The sequence below is a fragment of the Nicotiana tomentosiformis genome, chromosome 8 (assembly GCF_000390325.3).
Source record: "Nicotiana tomentosiformis chromosome 8, ASM39032v3, whole genome shotgun sequence".
Lineage (NCBI taxonomy): Eukaryota > Viridiplantae > Streptophyta > Magnoliopsida > Solanales > Solanaceae > Nicotiana > Nicotiana tomentosiformis.
The window spans coordinates 125,697,558-125,718,515 of record NC_090819.1 but is presented as its reverse complement, the minus strand read 5'-3'; positions in this window follow the sequence as shown (position 1 = coordinate 125,718,515).

The window sequence follows — 20,958 nt, the reverse complement described above, 5'->3', positions numbered from 1 at the left end:
ATGAAAAATAATTATATTATGGATGTCCATTTATTACTCCGCTATTGAGAATTTTCCCGAAGAAGATTCTCCATTTAGTACTCTGTTGAAATTTATCTACAAGCAGTTGATGCAGGCACGTTGCAAGCAGCTCAATGAAATAATTTGCAGCAGCTTCTTATTAAACAGGCAGGATGCAAGCAGCTCATGCAGACAGCTTACAAGCAGCTAAAGAAAAGTCTTGCAGCTGCTTCCTGAAAAGCCTCGCAGCTCCTTCCTTTCTTCTATAAATAGAGTAGTTTTCAGTTCATTATGTACATAAGTTTGAAGTTTGAATAATATATCAGTTTCTCTCTATACTTATCTTTACTTTACTGTCTTTATTTTATAACACGTTATCAGCACGAGACTCTGCCATCTCGAGAAAATACTTTGAAAGTATCAGAAGTACGAACTTTCTTTTTCTAAATAATGTCAAATCTTTCTAAACTTGAGTTTGTAGCCCTGGATATATCGGGCAAAAGCTACATGTCTTGGGTGCTTGATGCCAAAATTCATTTTGATGCGATGGGTCTGGCAGACACCATCAAAAATAAAAATCAGGCATTAAACCAAGAGCGTGCCAAAGCAATGATATTCCTACGCCATCACCTTGATGAGGGCGTGAAAATGGAATATCTTACTGTTAAAGACCCAGTCATATTGTGGAATAATTTGAAAGATAGATATGACCACCTGAAGATGGTCGTTCTTCCACAGGCACGTTATGATTGGACTCATCTAAGGTTATAAGATTTTAAATCTATCAGTGTGTATAATTCTGCTATGTTCAGAATTATTTTTCAATTGAAACTATGTGGTGACAATATTACTGATCATGATATGTTGGAGAAAACTTTCACCACTTTTCATGCCTCGAATATGCTCCTGCAGCAGCAATATCGAGAGATGGGATTCAAAAAGTATTCTGAACTTATCTCACATCTTCTTGTAGCCGAGCAACATAATGGGCTATTAATGAAAAATCATGAAAGCCGACCTACTGATTCTTGTCCATTCCCTGAAGTGAATGAGACGAACTTCCACCAAGCTAAGCGTGGAATAGGACGTGGCCCCAGTCGTGGTCATGGCCGTGGTCGAGGAGGAAACTCTAATCGTGGTAATAACAATGTACCAAAGAACCCTCCTCACCACCAGCAGTGGAAAAGAAAGGAACAAAAGCATGAAGCGGTGCAAGCAGCAAAGCCAGAAATTACATGTTATAGATGTGGAGGAAAAGGGCACTGGTCACGTACATGTCGTACGCCAGCAGCCCCAAATTTGACTAACTCCCTAAATTTCCAAAACATTTGCCAGAGTTTCCCGTGTAACTAGGTCTATCCACCTATTAGAGAGCCCCAGAAACACATCCTAACAGTATATACATAATCCAACGACTAACATAATACAAAATAACACCAATTATGGCCTCACAAGAAATGTATTACCAGAAAGGAACACCCTTAACGACAATTGTACAATTAATACAAAATTCGTAGAAAGTAAGTCTTATAATTTTCCTAGATCACAATTTTATAAATACATAGTTATTCAAACAAATAAGGATACTTTTTCTTCATTTCTTCCTCGACCTCCCAAGTAGCCTCTTCAATCTGTTAGTTTCTCCATAACACGTTCACGGATGCAATTTCCTTGTTTTTCAACTTTCGGACTTACCGATCAATAATAGAGACTGGAATCTCTTCATAAGTCAATTCCCCATTAACCTCAATAGTCTCAACCAGAACAATGAGTGTCGGATCTCCAACTACTTTCTTCAACATAGACACATGTAACACTGGGTGTACTAATAACATCTCATGTGGTAGCTCAAGCTTGTACGCCACCTCACCGATCCTCTGAATGATTTTGTACGGTCCGACATACCTTGGACTCAATTTTCCTTTCTTACCAAATCTCATTACACCCTTCATGGGGAAAACTTTCAAGAATACCCAATCATCTTCTTTGAAATCCAAATCCCTACGACGAACATCCAAATAGAATTTATGACGACTCTGAGCAGTCTTCAACCGCTCCTTAATCATTTTAACTTTTTCCCTGGCATGATGCACGAGGTCTAGCCCAATCAACTTTGCTTCTCCAATTTCGAACCACCCAATGGGAGATCTACATCTCCTACCATATAAATCCTCGAACGGTACCATTTGAATGCTAGCGTGATAGCTATTATTGTAGGCAAATTCTATGAGTGGTAAATGATCATCCCAGCTACATTTGAAGTCTAGAACACAAGCACACAACATATCCTCAAGCGTTTGAATAGTCCGCTCTGCATGCCCGTCAGTTTGCGGGTGAAAGGCTGTACTAAGATTCACCTGAGTGCCCAAACCTTGCTGAAATTTATTTCAAAAATTAGCAGTGAATTGTGCTCCCCGATTAGAAATTATGGAGATTGGGGTGCCATGCAACCTGACTATTTCTTTGATATATAACTGAGCATATTGTTTCGATATATCGGTAGCCTTAACCGGCAAGAAGTGTGCTGATTTTGTGAGCCAATCCACAATCACCCAAATTGATTCAATCTTGCATGGAGTGCGTGGTATTTCTACCACGAAATTCATATTAATCATTTCCCACTTCCACATTGGAATTTTTATGTTCTGTGCCAACCCATTGGGCCTTTGGTATTTGGCCTTCACTTGCTGACAATTCGGACATCTTGCCACAAAGTTCGCCATATTCCTCTTCATATCATTCCACCAATAGACTTCCTTAAGATCATGATACATTTTTGTAGAACCTGGGTGCATGGAATACCTAGAAGTGTGAGCTTTAGTCATAATTCTTTGACAGAGACCATCCACATTTGAAACACATAATCGCCTTTGGTACCTTAGTGTACCATCATCCATCCCAAGAGAAAAGGCCATGGTCCTATATTTATGAATCTCCTCTTTCAATTGCACCAACAATGGATCGTTGTATTACTTCTCTTTGACTTCCACAACAAGCGATGACTCAGCCCTATTTTGAACAATTATCCCTCCTTCACTAGAGTCCGCAAGACGAACTTCCAAACTAGCCAATCGGTGAACTTTCTTGGCCAATGGCCTTTGATATGCCTCCAAGTGAGCCAAACTACCCATAGATTTTCGGCTAAGAGCATTTGCCATAACATTGGCCCTTCCCGAATGATATAGAATATCAATGTCGTAGTCCTTGAGTAACTCAAGCCATCTTCTCTGCCTCAGATTCAACTCCTTCTGCTTGAAAATATATTGAAGGCTCTTATCGTCCATGAATATATCCACACGAATAATGACGCCAAATTTTCAATGCAAATACCACTGCCACAAGTTCTAAATCATGTGTTGGATAGTTCTTTTCATGATTCTTGAGTTGCCTAGAAGCATAAGCTATAACCTTTCCATGTTGAATTAATACAGATCCAAGCCCAATTCTTGAAGCATCACAATATACCACAAATCCATTTATACCCTCTGGTAGAGTCAGCATCGGTGTCGTAGTCAATCTTGCTTTCAATTCCTGGAAACTCTTTTCACAAGCATCTGACCATTGGAACTTAATTGCCTTCTGCGTCAATTTGGTCAATGGAGAGGCAAGAGTAGAAAACCTCTCCACAAACTTTCTATAATATCTAGCTAAGCCTAAGAAACTACGAATCTATGTTGGAGTTGTAGGCCTCGGCCAATTCTTCACAGCTGAAAATTTCTGAGGATCAACCTTAATTCCCTCACTAGAGACTACATGACCCAAGAATATGATCGATTCAAGCCAAAATTCACACTTTGAAAACTTTGCATATAACTGGTGCTGATGTAGGGTTTGTAGAACTACCTTGAGATGATCAGCATGTTCTTCTCGACTTCGTGAATATACAAGAATATCGTCAATGAACACTATCACAAAAGAATCGAGGAACGACTTGAAAACTCGGTTCATAAGATACATGAAAGCTGCTGGGGCGTTTGTTAGCCCAAAAGACATCACCAAAAATTTAAAGTGCCCATATCGGGTCTTAAAAGCTGTCTTCGGAATATCCCGCTCCCTGATCTTCAATAGGTGATACCCGGATCTTAAATCAATCTTGGAGAAGTACCTGACACCTTGCAATTAGTCAAACAAGTCGTCTATCCTTGGCAGTGGGTACTTATTATTGATTGTTACCTTATTAAGCTGCTGATAGTCAATACACATTCTCAGTGACCCATCTTTCTTCCTTACAAAAAGGACCGGTGCGCCCCAAGGCGACACACTCGACCGGATAAAACCCTTTTCTAACAAATCTCTCAATTGTTCCTTCAGCTCCTTCAATTCTGCCGCTGCCATTCTGTAGGGTGGAATAGATATAGGATGCGTGTCTGGCATCACATCAATCCCAAGATCAATCTCCCTGTCTGGTGGGATCCTACGGAGTTCATCCGGAAAGACTCCCGGAAATTGATTCACAACAGGCACAAACTCAAGCGTAGGTGCCTCAACATCGGTGTCCGTAACTCGGACCAAATGGTAAATACACCCCTTGTTGATCATTTTTGTGGCCTTAAGGCAAGAAATAAACCTACCCTTCGGCACTACATCATCACCTTTCCACTTAATAACTGGCTAATTTGGAAATTCAAACCTAACAGTTCTGGTTTGAAAATCAAGCTTGGAAAAACATGAATAAAGCCAATACATCCCCATTATCACATCAAAAACAACCATTCCCAATTCAATGAGATCTGTCATGGTACCCCGACACGCAACGTGACAACACAATCCCTATAAACCCGCGCAACCAAAATAGACACACCAACCAGAGTAGATACAGAGAACGGCTCATGAAGCTATTCTGGTTCTATCCCAAATTCCATAGCAACATAAGGTGTGACATATGACAAAGTGGAACCGGGATCAATAAGAGCATACACATCATGAGATTGGACAGTCAATATACTTGTGACAACATCTGGAAAAGCCTCTCATTCCCGATGCCTCCGCATAGCATAAAATTTGTTGGGTCCTCCCGAATTTTGTGCACCACCCCTAGCTACACCACGCCCTGTGGGTGCTGGGGTTCCTCGAGCTGGAGGTGCTGTAAATGTAGTAGTTGCAGAATTAGTTGGTTGTGTCGCACCTCTGCCCATAATTCAGCGGGACAAGCGGCAATCTCTCTAAATGCGACCCCTCACACCACACCCATATCATATTGGTAGGTCCATGAAGCATGTCCTAAAGTGCATTCTCCCATACTTAGGGCATGGAATCCTCCGCTGCTGAAACTTTCTGTCGGGACGACCCTACTGTGCGGTCCCATGTTGCCCTGACTGGGTCCAGATGATGGTGCACCCATCGAAGACAGGGCGAATGATTGGGATGGTCCTGATGACCCTCCCTTGAATGCCGACCTACCATCACCACCACCCGAAGAACCACCAAAGTTGCCCGCGTACCAGGCCTTGCTGCTACTCTGACGCTCCATTCTATTTTTCAATTTGCGGGTCTCTGTGGCTTGAGCAAATGCCACCATCTTACCATAGTTTATATCGAAATTCAAGGCAGCTGTAGAGGCCTCATTGATAACCAAGAGGCTAAGGCCCTGAACAAACTGGCGCACTCTAGCCTCCATAGTGGGCAACATGTGAATAGCATACTTGGATAGGCACGCAAACTCCATATGGTACTCCCACACATTCATACTACCATACTTCAAGCTTTCAAACTCCGCGGCACGGGATGCCTTAGTTTCGGCAGGCAAGAAATGATCCATAAAGGCTTGTGTGAACTCCCCCACCTCGCCGGAGGTCTTCCTTCCTAACGGGATTCCTCCCACAACTCAAACCAAGAATAGGTCACCCCTTTCAGGCGATAGGAGGCCAACTCCACTCCCTCCGTCTCTATAGCATGCATAACCCGAAGAGTCTTGTGCATCTCATCAATGAAGTCCTGGAGTCTTCCTCGGGATCAGTATCCGTAAACACTGGACGATCTAACTAAAGAAACTTGTTCACCCTGGATCTAGCAGATTCCCCTGGCCGACTGGAAGAAGTAGGCCCAAAACTCAATCTCTGGGCATGAGAAGCCATTATCTGTAACATCTGTATGGCTCCCCTAAGATCAACATCAGACACACCAGAATCGAAAGCTGGAGCTGGAGCTGGAGATGGAGATGGAACTGGAATATCAATTGGAGGAACTGTTGCACCTTCAGTAAGTGTAGAGATAGGTGCAGTCTGATCAGCTGTGGTAGAATCAGATAGCGTAGTAACTGGGGGAATATCCTCACCCCTCGGGTGCTCACCTGCATCATCAATTATAGGATCAACTGCCACTCCTAGGGTGACATTGGCTCTTTGGCCAGTTCTTGCCTTCTTCTTAGGTGTTATGTACTGAAAATTAGAGCAACTCGGGAGTTAAAGGAGGAACAATCTTCCAACCAGCTTTATCGCACGATAAAGAACATGAAAGAAGGGTATTATTCCTAAATGCCCATGTAGCATCCTAATTATAGATGTGGTCGACAACACATCGATAATAAGGATTCTACTAGACACGGCTCCGAGACATCCTAGGACACTTTAAAACTTTAGGCTCTGATACAAAGTTTGTCAAGCTCCAAACCCGAGGAGCGCGACCGACGCTCAACTTAGTGAACCCGACCGGGAATGCCTGTTAGATTTTCTTCTACCCAAACTCATCTACGAATGAAGATAATACATATTTTTATTAATTAGACAAAAATGTGATCATGTCTAAAATACCAACTTATTACCAATAGTTTGCATCATTTTTAAAGTCTCAAATAGGACAAGTAACACAACCACAAAATAACATAGTTTATATTTCCCAGCACCAATACACAACCCATACTATGTCTACGGAGCCTCTATAGATAAAGAAGAGTACAATGATAATGTCGGCAAGAAGGCCCCGAGTATACCTCAAACAGAATACACAAAGAACAAAAGATACATGACCCTGGGATGAAGTGGGGCTCACCAAGTTAGCTGGGAAGAAGGTGTACTGCTATAACTTATCAATACCTCATGCTGTGGAACCACCTGCATCCATTTAAAGATGCAGCGCCCCCGACTAAAGGGACGTTAGTACCGTCGAATAGTACTAGTATGAAAACCAAACACCAATTTAAGAATTTAGAAATACAATATGAATATGATGAATCAGGGCGACAATAGAATGATATAGCTAACCATTTAAACCAGAGCAAGCTTATTAAGATCTATCAATAACATTTATAGGGTTTAAGATGAGATCCTATGTAACCATCTTCACATAAAGCGGCCCCGCCGCCTCACCCGATGTATACGGGTGGAGGTGTAAGTACAATACCACAACTCTACTCAAGCGGCCCTTCCACCTCACCCCAATGTATGAGGGTGGAAATGCATCAACGATACCAATACCAACACAAAGCGGCTATGCCGCCTCACCCCAATATATGCGGGTGGAAATGCATCAACGATACCAATACCAACACAAAACGGCTATGTCGCCTCACCCCAATGTATGCGGGTGGAAATGCATCAACGATACCAATACCAATAGAAAGCGGCTATGCCGCCTCACCCCAATATATGCGGGTGGAAATGCATCAATGATACCAATACCAAAACTATACACGAAGCGGTCGTACCGCCTCACCCCAATGTATGCGGGTGGGGGTGCAGTCCCATAATACCATAATCCCTACACAAAGCGGTCATGCCGCCTCACCCCAATATATATGGGTGGAGGTGTATCACAATCCCAATCTCTACACAACTTGGCATAATAACTTTCACATAAATCACGACTTGAATTTATAACATGCCACACAATCCATAGTTTGAAACACAACCTTAATTTATAATGCAATATAATAAGAGCATTTGAAACACAAATTGAACATATATCTTTATCACAAAACTTATCGGAATACTCGATTTATAATCAACATCTTGGAACTTACAAGGATAATGGGAATTCCAATTCTTAAAGAAGAGTTTAGCCAACATACCTCACTTGAGCTTCCTTACACTCTAAATGTTCAGGAATTCTTAGCAACTTTAATCTATTTTAGAAATATAACAAATTGAACCAAAAATTAGGACAATGGTAATGGTTCTAGCTCATTTGAGCATTTTATCAAACACTAGGTGTACATTAAGGTTTCAAGGTCCTTTTATGGAGGATTCCATCATCCCACAACCCAATTTTTACCATTTTTAGCTCAACAATCTTCCTACACCCTTTGATAACACATGCATGTAAAATAAACAACTCTCATGCCCAAATATTATCTTCCTAATTACCCATTTCTAGACAAAATTCAAAATTGAGGGTTAGGGTATAGAATCTTACCTCTAGGATGAAGACCTAGTGAGTTTCTCTTCTTAATCTTCCAAAACATGAGCAAGAATTGAAGAACAATTATTGAAGAACACCTTCTCACTCTAGGGCACTCTCTCTCTCACTAAAATGTCAGATTATAGCTAAAAAATGGCCCAAAGAGTGTATTTAACAAAGTATGGTCAGGTTTTAAAAACCCAAAAGTGGAGCTCTGGAACAAGGTCTGCGATCGCATAATCGATATGCGGACCGCATATCGGCGCATAATCAGTGACCAAAACAGCCAAAACCCTGTCTGTGTCTGCGATCACTATGCGGCCCGCAAAACTGTTCTGCGGTCGCTTAATGAACTGCAGAACAGTTATGCGGTCGCATAGTCGATCGCAAAATTTCATCCAAACTGGCCTTCTCCTGCCTCACTTCTGCGGCCATTATGCGGCCCGCAGAGTGATTCTGCAGTCGTATAATGGACCGCATAATTGTATTTTTCTGCCAAATTTTTTCCTTTACTATAATACACAACACGTAAAATCAATTCGGCACCACAAAACATTATTTTTCTTTTGTAGAATTTTACGGGGCCTTATACATGCACCTAGAATTAGTGGTTTTTTGATTACTTTCAATAGTGGTATTATCTAAAACCATTTTCTGATAGTCTAGGTTGATAGCTGAGAAATAATTTTTTGTATTTAGGAGATTATTATCAGATTGATTTGTGGATTGTTTGTGGTATTGATCAGAGATTTGGTTGTTATTAAAAGAACTGTTAGTAATTTTAGGAATATATTTTAATTTTTAGGTTACGATGTACTTACATGTCGATGCATTGAATAACTTAACATTAATACATGAGTCTTGAAACTTTCTGGCTGCTTCATTTGATTTTGTGTTTGGGAACTTCCTGCTCCTTGTAAATGGAACTGTCTGCCATCCTTCCTCTTGTGCTATTATTGGGTTAGGAGTATATGTTGATATATGGTCCATTGAGTTGGAGATCATGTCATTTGTTGATGATCTTATAAATGTGCAAAAGGTAGTTTTATGGTCTAGTTTGCCACATGTTTTTTTGCAAAGGAAGTTGTGTGCTTCATATTAAATATGTTGCTTATGTGTACCAATGTAGATACATTTTCTCACCGGTTCTTCCATAACTAATTCGATACATAGTCTAGTATATCTCCCTCTCAGGGAAGAGGATGTGCAAGCATCTACCTTCAATAGCCTTCCTATATCTTCTCCTATTTTGTAGAGCATTTTACCATCATAGAATTCAGTTGGTAATTGAGGGAGTCTAACTCATACCGCTTAGTAGGTTGCCACCTCTGTATTGATAAAAAGTTTCCATAGATGAACCATGGACCTTTTTGTAGGATTAGGTTCATATTTTCTTCCTTTTGTAATTTGGCAATGAAGTAGTCATTGCCCAAGTCGATGAGGGGAAAATTTTCACTGATTTTCCATAAGTCTTGGATTTTTTGTTTCAATATTTGATGGAGGATTCTTCTGCCTTTTAGTTTTATTATTAGGGAATATTTCCATGGATGATAAATTATTTGTTTATCTTCCAAGGTTATGGGGATGGAGAGAGAGATATTTTCATTCTCCTTGTTTGGATGAGAGTCTAGATCCCATTCTTGAATGTCCATTGGGAGCATGAGGGTAGATGAAGGGTCTGTGGAGATATTAATTGTGTCATCTTTTCCCAAAAGTTTTTCTTTGAACGTTTAGGGAATTTTGTCGTTTGGGGTAGCTGGACTATTGATATCATCCATTGTTTGAGTAGTTAATGAATTATTTGGCGGCTTTGGAGGTATTTGTGCAGTATCCAGGTTAGAGGTGATTGAATTCATGGAGGTTGAAGGATAGTTTTAGTGTTTTTAAAATTTATAAGTAATCTAGAGAGAAGGGAGAGATTCTCTCTCTACTGGTTGAGGATATACTCACTCAACTTATTTGGTACTACTACAATATAATTGTTATTGTCGTTGTTATTCGGATAAAAGGATTTTTCAATGTCAATGCATATAAGAGGTATAAAGTTTAAACTCATGGTCGTTTGGTATATGAGATAAGAATAATAATCCCGAGAAAGAGTTTGGGATTACTTTATCTCATATTCAATTCGGGGTATTAGCTAATTCCGAGATAACTTTTACACTAAAATGATGGGATTTCCGTATAGAAAATAGAATAACTAATTCTACGGGATATCCTACCCAATGTGATTTCTCACCATTGTACTAAACGGCCACTTAGGAAAAGACTGTCACTTTCTATAAGAAGGGTTGTTTAACCCAAAAAATGATTTTTAAGTTCAAAGTAATAAATTTTCTATGGTGGACCACAAGTAACAGATTCGTTCCAAAAAATATAATTTTTTGTTAATACAACATGATAAAGAAGTGAAAAATAAATTCAATGATAGATAATATAATAAAAATAAAGCAGAGAAGAAATAATTCTTATTGAATGATCCTTGATAGGATGATGAGCTGAACATATCTTGAAGGGCGAAACTATGGCTAACTTGGGAGCAAGATTCTATGAATTACAATTTATAGAATTGTAGAGAAGAAAATTAGATTCCCCTGATGGTGATAAAAGTGTGTCTATTTATAGGGCTAAATCTAAGTAACTATTCTCCTTGAATTATGGGTCCATTATGAGCATTTACTCAATCCATCTGTTACTTTTGGAAGACTTGTAACAGCTGTATAAATGATGGAATTCCATAACTGATGAGTTAATTCCGTAACTTATGAGTTAATTCCATAACTGCTGATTTAATTCCGTAACTGATGAGTCAATCTCGTGCCTGTTGAGTCAATCTCGTACATGTTGAGTCAATCTCGTGCATGTTGAATCAATCTCGTAATTGATTGCCTTGTTCTGTCTGTTACAATCATTTATTGCATTTATTGTACATTACATAATTGATTTGTAACTGATGGCATAATGATGGTAAATCCCATGTAATCGTGGATTAATTGATTCTTTCCTCATTTGTAATTATGAGCTATTCTCCCATAACTGATCCAGAACTATTCTATGATGGTCAGTTTCGAGACTAACAGGCACGGTACAAGTATGCTCGGTCCCGAGGGTGTTTCACATGTCACCTTGCATGTCATTCTTCACTTTTCGCATAACTTTGTTGACATGTGTCGCCATTTAATAGACCCACATGGCGAGTCTATTTTTTACTATTACAAATAGTCCCCCCACTTTCCGGTTACTCAATATGATATGAGTGGGAAGTGGAAGATTTTATCTTTTTCACCTTCGCCTCTACCTCATTAAAAACCTTGCCGGAAAAACCTGATAGGGACAAAAATCGGGCGAAGGAAAAAAGATGCAGAACTTAGAGATTCATATGACAACTCTGCCATTTGTGTTCCTTTCGTCAATAATCGGTTGGTGATGAAAAATACTACTACCACAGTAAGCTTGATTTCGAATTTATAATGTTCATCCGAAACTTTTAATCTTTTAGTTTTGACTCTTGGGTTTTTAGTTGTGCCCGAAACTTTTATAACCTCATAGCCTTAAAGACCGGGGATGTTAATAACCAGGATTTTTTTACTTCTGATTTTTATAAAGTCCAGAAATTTGATACATCCGGTTAACTTTACGATCGGGAAACAAAACATCTAACAGTTAGCCATTTGATTGGATGATTTTAGAAGATGAGTACTATGGGTACTGATGTTGCATAAACTCACACCACTGATTGGGATTGTGAGGTGGTCGATGCAATTATAAATACCCAACGCGAGTCGGGGTTGATTCCACAGAGAGCTTTATGTTGGATTAGGTATATACCTAGTCTAAGTATATGACGTGCCCAAGATTGCACTTCCATATATTCGGTTATTTCTTTTCTACTTCTAATTTTTATGCTAATGCTTGTAATTGTAAAGCTAAGGGATAATGTTTTTGGTATTGTTGTTTTTCGGGTTATAAAAAATCTAGGATTGTAACTTCCGCCTAGTTGGTTATCTACCGTATTGAGAGCTTTAGGGCATGTTTGGTTGGCCGGGATACAATATAGCAATCACACGCGATTACTCACTCTATATCTCTCGGTAGTTTGAGTGATTTTTCCCAATTTGTCTTTCTCAAGTCCAAATGGGTATCTCACAAAACAAGCGATAAATGCTCAAGTCGGGTCTTACTATCACTAGATTCGACCCTTTAATTGGGGCTATCAATTTCTCGAGTTTACTCCAATTTCTTGTTAGCCAAGTTTTTCTAGACTTAGTTTCTCTTTATCAGGTAGAGACTTAGTCAATTAGGCATGAATCAATGTTTGCAACCATCAATTCTTAAATTTAAGAAAGAACTAGGCTAAATATCATATACCCAATCATAAATAATCCCTAAATCAATCACCCATTAGATACTCATACGAGGGTTCAATCAGAACCTTAGCTAAGGGTTTAGCTACTCATGGGAAATGAAGAAATTAAAGAAGAAACTAAGATAAAACTCATAATAGATGATTAAGGGAAGAAAATCTAATGTTAAAATGATAAACTATTATAAAGTTACCCAAAACAGTAAAGAAAAATGGCTATCTATTCTCAGGTGTTCAAACTTAACCTAAAAATGACAAAAAGATCCATTTATACCCAGCTAAAATTATCGAACAAAATTACCCCTACGGAGGTTGTGCGGCCGTACAATTCTGTGTGCGGTTCACACTTTGAAGCTGACTTGATAGGGTGGTCTTCTGCGGCTGCATAAATCTGGGGTGCGGCCGCACTTCCTCTGATTGTGCGGACCGCACATTTCTGAGTGCGGCCGCACTATTGATCTTGGGTTGGACATGTGAAATTTCTGCGAACCGCGCATTTATGAGTGCGGCCGCACAATAATAGCATGGTCCGCATATCTTCAGGTCCCCAAAACACATATCTTTGAACCTTGCCTTCTACGGCCGCACAATAATTGTGCGGTCCGCACTTTGTTAAGGAATTCTGACAGTGGCTCTTTAGAGTCTGCGGCCGCACATAGTATTATGCGGTCCGCATTTTGGTCCATTTTGTCTTGTTTTAGTTCTTGTCCAATTTTTATTCCTTCTTAGTTGATTTTCATATCTTTGGCTCGTTTCCCAATATTCCTACAAGAAAGCACATTTCATTAGTTCTCGGGAATACCTTTAAGCATTTTTGAGCTAAAACGTAAGTAAAAGAGAGCAAATAAGCAGTAAAAATCCCTACTTATCAACTCCCCCAAACTTAAGCTTTTGCTTGTCCTCAAGTAATTAAGGCAATTCCCACCTCCACTAGAAAAAAGGGGCTATTTTAGTTGGCCTAAGTTGAATCAAACACACATCAATTGGGACCAACAATTACCCACACACGCATGAATCATTAACAAGTCTATGATTTGAATGTTAAAGCACAAATAGCTCTAATGTGACGCTTGAGCATCAAGAGTTGACTTAATTCCTCAAGGAAGTTTGCACTTTCATATAGGTCGTTGTGGATCCCAAACTCCTCCTCATATACTCTCCGAAAGCTCATCTCACTTAAGAATATAGCACTCAATGCAATGAATCGAGAAAGGTTCACTCATCACTCTTAAAAGAATATCACAAGCCCGACTCTAAGTATCATATGCTTGCCCCTCATGTAGATCACCATTAATGTAAGTTTACCCGGCTTGAAATCACGTAGGGCTTTTTCGGCATGTAATGAAGGCTTTTGGACTAAGGAGGAAAATATTGGAATGGAATTGGTTCATCTTCCCTTTAGCACTCCATTTTCTCTTTGTGGCTCATGTTTGCCGACTCTTCGAGTCATTTTCTTTTTCCTTAGGGGAACTAGAGAGACTTGACATCACTCTTTTTTGGTCATGCTATTCATATTCTCCTTCTTTGTTTTCTCCATGCTTTGCACTTTTGCTTTCTTTTGAATCTTTTCAACCCTTTCACATTATTCACTTTCTTTTTGTGTTTTTCTTTTGTTCTTCCTTTCTTTTTCTTTGCCTTTCTTCTTCTTCATTTCTTTTCTCTTTTTGTGCCTTGATACCATCTTTAAACTTCTCGTCTCTTCCCCCAAACTTATGTTTTCGCCATTTGTTTCTCATGAGTGCTAAAGAAAGCTTGGGTACCAAGAGAGGATCACTATAAAACGGGTAAAGGCTTGTAACATGGTTATCGAATAAAAGAGGCTTTAGGCTCAAAAGTGTTGACTAAGGATGATATCATTGGTGGGCCATGGAAGGTTTCAAAATGGGTCAAGGAGAGCCTACAATCACTTCTCAAGCCAAGCTAACTTAGAATTTCGCCTAGAAACACATTCGGGGCAAGTTCTAGACCATTCTCACGAGTACTTAGACTTGTAACAAAATACCTCACTTCTCACACCACCGGATTATTAAAGAGAATAGAGTCGATGGGCCATAACAACCGCATTCAAGATTGAATATCGCTAATGGTTCAACTAAGCCACTCGATGATTGCCTAAGTCAACACAAGAGTCACAAGGTCACTAACTTGAGCCATTTCTTTCCAAAATCTTGTTTTAACCATAAGCGTGTAGTTAAGTGTGTTGGTACCAAGTGAAGCATGCTCGACCCTTATTTATTCATTTATACTACTGTTTCTACCTAAACATCAAGAACATACTCGATTCCTTAAGAAGGTTGTCACGCCATCCATCGTTGGGAAGAGCCATCCGGTTCACACAAAACTCACCTTTGTAAAGAACCGTGGCTTGAAGAAAACCAAAGGCGTATTTTTCACTTAAACATAAAAGAAGCTAAAACATCAAAAAGACGCTATTAAAGTAACTAAGAAGCTATACTATTAAGAAAACAAAATGAAGAAGTTATGAAATAAACTACTGAAAGTAAGGCAAATGAATATACAGACCGAGAGAAATAGAATATATACAAGAGGGATGAATATATACATAATGAGGGAGAAAATAAAGATAAAAGAAAAAGAGAATTAAAGTTATTACAGGCCAATGTCATCAAATGTCGTCAAATCAAACCAAAATAGACCACCCCCTTAAATAAGAACAAGCATTGTCCTCATTGCTTAGCAAAATCAAAATAAGGGAGGGTAGAGAGTAGAGAAAACTCCCTATGTGGTCTGAGGGTGACTGTCAGCATCACCACCCTTGGGCTCCTCCAACTGTATCTCATCATCATCTAGCTGGGGAACAACAGGGTTGGCGAGCATCTGAAGTATCTCCTCAGCAGTGTGGGCAGTAAGATCTGGCTCATCAGACTGGCCAGTTGGTGCCTCTGCTGATGGTGTTGTTGGGTCTGCTGGTACTGATGAATCTGTCTCCATCAGTAGGTCAAATGGCAAATCATCTGCGGTTGCGATCTTCGTCACCTCCTTCCTCAATCTCTCCATTGATTTCTTTGAAGCCTGGGATTTCCTCATTTTCTTTGCCTGCTTGCCCAACTCCTCAATAGCTCCCCCATGAGCCACCAGTGTATCCATAATGGTCTTATTGTTCTCCAGAATCTTCTTCAATATTTCCTCCACTGACAGAGGGACCTATGGTGCTACTAGGGTAAAAGACTGTACTACAACAACGTTGGATATGTCCAACATCTTAGAAGTGGTTGTCTGCATCCAATTGTTAAGACTCGCCAATGTCTGGGAGACATGCAGCGCAATGAGTGGATAAAGCTGGCACTGGTACTGAGGCTAATGGTCTAGAAGATGAAGGTGGTGGCATGTCAGCTGTCCCAGTGAAAGGCTCGACTGTTGTAGGAGATATGGGAGTTATAGATGGCTCAGCAGCAGACTCTGTACCCACCACCAATAGCTCATCAGACTAACCAACGGTGGTAGTGGCCTTACCCTTGAACTTTGGGTTGTCCGTACCATGCAGGTGGTACCATGAGAAAGGCTTCTTGGCCCTTACTTTCGTATCGAATGTCTTTGGCTCCACCTTTGCATCGTTAAAATATTCTGTGAGGGTGTTGGGATACGGGTAGGAGCTTTCACTTTGTCGGACATCTATTGTCATGTTGGCCGACATGATGGCACTCATATTGATTGGGTACCCGGCCATAATCGAAGCCACCAAAACTGCTCGGGGAAGAGGAAGATTGTTCTCATTTCTGCTCGGGTGGATACGGCTGCACACAAAGGTTTGCCACCCTTTTGCTTCAAAATTTAGGGTGGCCCGGAGGATAAGAACCCCTGCTGTGATCCACAGTGTGGTGATCCTCGAGTAGCCAAAATCTCAGCTAGCTAAGGGCGAGCTGCATTACCCATAGCAAGCTTCTCTAGGTACTTGACTGCCTCTACCTCCTCAAAGCCCAGGTAAGTGTTCAAAGTGCTGGAGTCAAATTTGGCTTTCAAATTTCTCACCTTTGTTATCTTGGTACCCTTCTTTATGTGAGCCACATTGGCATAGAACTCTCGAACCAAGTGCTCATTTGCATCAATGACATTTTGGGTGAACCACATCCACCCATTTCGCTCTCGGAACTGTCTAAGGATATTTGGATTGTATTTATCCAAATCCTTCATTAAGAACTGTTGCTCAAGTGTGAGCGATATCTAGGGCCACCACTCTCTAAACCTTGTGAAGCCTGTCAAACTCATAAACTGATCCTCCCATGCTTCCTTCTTCTTCAACCTCTCTAGGCCGCCCACTCGAGTGTCACCTCCTCTACCACCATCATCATCATTGTCTATTGACATTGGTGCCAGAGGAGTAGGTGTGGAGGAGGGATCTGAAGCCTAGCTACCGACATCAGAACCCTCAGAAGAACTTGCTGTAGTGGAGGGTTCGTTGCACAATTAATTTCTCCTTGTGAGTTGTGGTGGTTGGGACTCGGCCTTAGGTTGTACTTCCATTGACTGACCCTCGGAGGCTTCCCTAGACGGGGCATAGGAACTAGATTCAGAGGGCTCTATGGTCCTATATCTCCCAGTGGTCGGCTTTTTGGTGATTACTTTAGATTGCACTCCCAGTGGGTTAGTGCCATTTCCTCTGCCTCGGGAGGGCTCACCTCTCCCTTTGGATGTATCGCCTCTACCTCGTGAACGAACCATTGTCTACACTACAAGGCACATAAGTCAGTTGGAGTTCAAAACAGGTTAAACATTTGCAGTACAGTTGTAGGACAACAGTTTATAGAAGAGACAGTGAGGACCGCACAATTTTGAGTGAGACCACAGACTGTCATGTGTGGACCGCACAATTTTAAAGTGTGGTCGCACACCCTGAAGTGCGGACCGCACAATTTTGAGTGTAGTCGTACATGCTGAGGTACGGATCACATAATTTTGAGTGCGTCCGCATAATTCCAAGCTGATACATTGGTTCTCTGAAGTTCCAATGTACGGGCGCACATGTTTTTCTACAGTCGCACAATTTTTTCCGTGGACCGCACAATTTTGAGTGCGGTCCGTACTTTTCAAGCATATGTTTGTCTTAATCGATAGTTCTGCGGACCGCACAATTTTGTGTGTGGCCGCACTATTTGAAAACATACGGCAGTGACTTTAGGTTACTTGCAACATTTTCACAAATTAGACATGGTATTTGCAAATAAACATGATCAATGATCTACCAGTCCCCAATGAACATACGTGAAATTACCCATATGATTTTAAGCACATATGAAGAATATTTGACATTTTTTGGCCTAAAAATAACTAAACTAATCAAGAACAAAAATTAAGAAAAATGGAAAAAGTCTAACATGGATTGAACATACCAGTGATGAAGGAATGCAAGTGATAATATAGACTTGATGAATTGATTATGAAGTGTGAACTATTTTGTGATGCACAGTGTTTGCTTAGGGCTCAAGAGTTCAGAGAGTGTAAAGTGTGAATAATGTTCAAAAGCCCTATTTATAGTTTGACCAAGTCAGTCACAAAGTGAGATGAGTGCGGCCGCACAATTTTGAGTGCGGTCCGCACTCTTTACCTGTACCCGAGCTGAGATTCTGCGGTCCGCACAAAAGTGAGTGCTACTGCAGAAATTTGTGCGGTCCGCACATTTTTGTGTGTAGCCAAAGATTGGCCTATTTTTTGCAACTCTAAACTTTCAGAGAGTTCACATTTTTGGGTCTCTAGTTGTGCGGTTGCAATCATAATTGTGCGGTCCGCACAATAAATGTGAGGTCCGCACTTTTTCAACACTTGGCCAATTTTTCAATCACAGTACCTGCAATGCATACTCATTCCTGCAAATCACTTCAAAACCAGTTAGCTCAATACAAAGCCTATCTAAAAAGGAAGAAGTGAAAACTGAAAAAAACCTTGGGTTGCCTCCCAAGAAGTACCTGATTTAACGTCGCGGCACGACGCAGGTTACCATCAATCACTTGAAATGGATTAAAGCCACAACATGGCATTCATCAAACACTTCATCATTCTTGTTCCTTAAGTCTAGTGCACCAAAGGGTGTTACATGCACAAACTCAAATGGACCACTCTACTTGGACTTCAACTTTCCCGAAAACATCCGCAACCGAGAATTGAACAATAGCACAAGATCACCTTCTTTGAACTCCTTGTTCCGGATGTACTTGTCATGGATGTACTTCATCTTGTCCTTGTATACGGACGAACTTAAATATGCATGGTACCGGAATTCATCAAGCTCATTCAATTGTGCCACCCTTAAGTTGGCGGCGACATCCCATTCAAGATTAAGCTTCTTCAATGCCCACATAGCCTTATGCTCAAGTTCCACCGGTAGATGACAAGCTTTCTCGAACACTAACCGATGTGGAGACATACCAATCGGTGTTTTGTAAGTCGTTCTATAAGTCCAAAGAGCATCATCAAGTTTCTTCGACCAATCCATCCGGTTGGCATTCACAGTCTTTGACAAAATACTCTTGATCTCCCGATTGGAGACTTCGACTTGCCCACTTGCTTGAGGATGATAGGGAGTTGACACTTTGTGAGTGACACCATACTTTATGAGTAAGGTATCAAAAGCTTTGTTACAAAAGTGCGATCCTTCATCACTAATAATGGCCCTTGGAGTACCAAATCTCGTGAAGATATTCTTTTTCAAAACTGCCACCATACTTCGAGCTTCATTGTTGGGTAAAGACACGACTTTAACCCACTTTGACACATAATCTATAACTACCAATATGTAAGTATTCCCACAAGAGCTCACGAACGGACCCATGAAATCAATGCCCCACACATAAAAAATGTCAATCTCCAAGATGGTGCTGAGGGGAATCTTATTTTTCTTAGAAATCCCACCGGCCCTTTGATATTCATCACAACGCTTGACGAGATCGCTAGCGTCCTTGTAAAGAGTAGGCCAGTAGAATCCACAACTCAACACTTTTGTTGTCGTTCTGGCTCCACCATGGTGACCACCATATGGTGAAGAGTGGCAAGCCTCAAGAATTTCTATTTGTCCCTCCTCCGGCACACATCGTCGAATCACACCATCGGTACAAATTCGGAAGAGATATGGCTCATCCCAATAATAGTCAAGGTAATCCCGTTTGAGCTTCTTTCTTTGGTTTGAAGAGAACTCATTCGATACAATACCACTCACAAGATTATTGGCTAAATCGGCAAAACATGGCATCCCGGTCATTGAAATGGCTAGAAGCTGCTCGTCAGGGAAGGAATCATTTATATCAAGGCCGTCATGTGGCCTCCCCCCTCCTCCAAACGAGACAAGTGGTCTGCCACTTGGTTTTCACTACCATTGCGGTCTTGGATTTCTAGATCAAACTCTTGCAATAGAATCACCCACCGCATTAACATTGCCTTTGAATCCTTTTTGCTCATTAAGTACCGAAGCACCACATGATCAGTGTGGACAATCACCTTTGTACCCATCAAGTCCGGGCAAAATTTCTCCATAGCAAAGACAATAACAATGAGCTCTTTTTCGGTCATTGTGTAATTGACTTAGGCATCATTCATGGTCTTACTAGCATAGTAGACCAGATGGAAGATTTTGTTGATACGTTGCCCCGAAACTGCTCCGACTGCCACATCACTTGCATCACACATGAGCTCGAAAGGCAAGCTCCAATTTGGTGCGGTGATAATAGGAGTAGTAGTCAACTTGAACTTGAGCAATTCGAATGCCTTCATACAATCCTCGTTGAAATGGAACTTGACATCCTTCTCCAAAAGTTTACACAAGGGGTTTACCACCTTAGAAAAGTCCTTGATGAATCGGCGATAGAACCCCGCATGACCCAAGAAGCTCCTCACTCCCTTCACGAATGTAGGGGGGGGAGTTTGGAGATCACCTCAATTTTGGCCTTGTCGACCTCAATACCATGCTTTGAAATTTTGTAGCCGAGGACTATGCCTTCCTCGACCATGAAGTGACATTTATCCCAATTCAAAACCAAGTTTGTTTCCTCACATCTTACCAAAACCTTGTCCAAGTTGTCCAAGCACTCATTAAAAGAATTCCCCACCACGGAAAAGTCATCCATGAAGACCTCAAGAAAATCCTCCACCATGTCGGTGAAGATGGCCATCATAGACAGTTGAAAAGTTATTGGTGCATTGCATAACCCAAATGACATCCGCGAGAATGCAAAAGTACCATAGAGACAGGTGAAAGTTGTCACGACCCAAACCGATAGGCCGCGACGGGCACCTGGTACCTTACTCAACCGAGT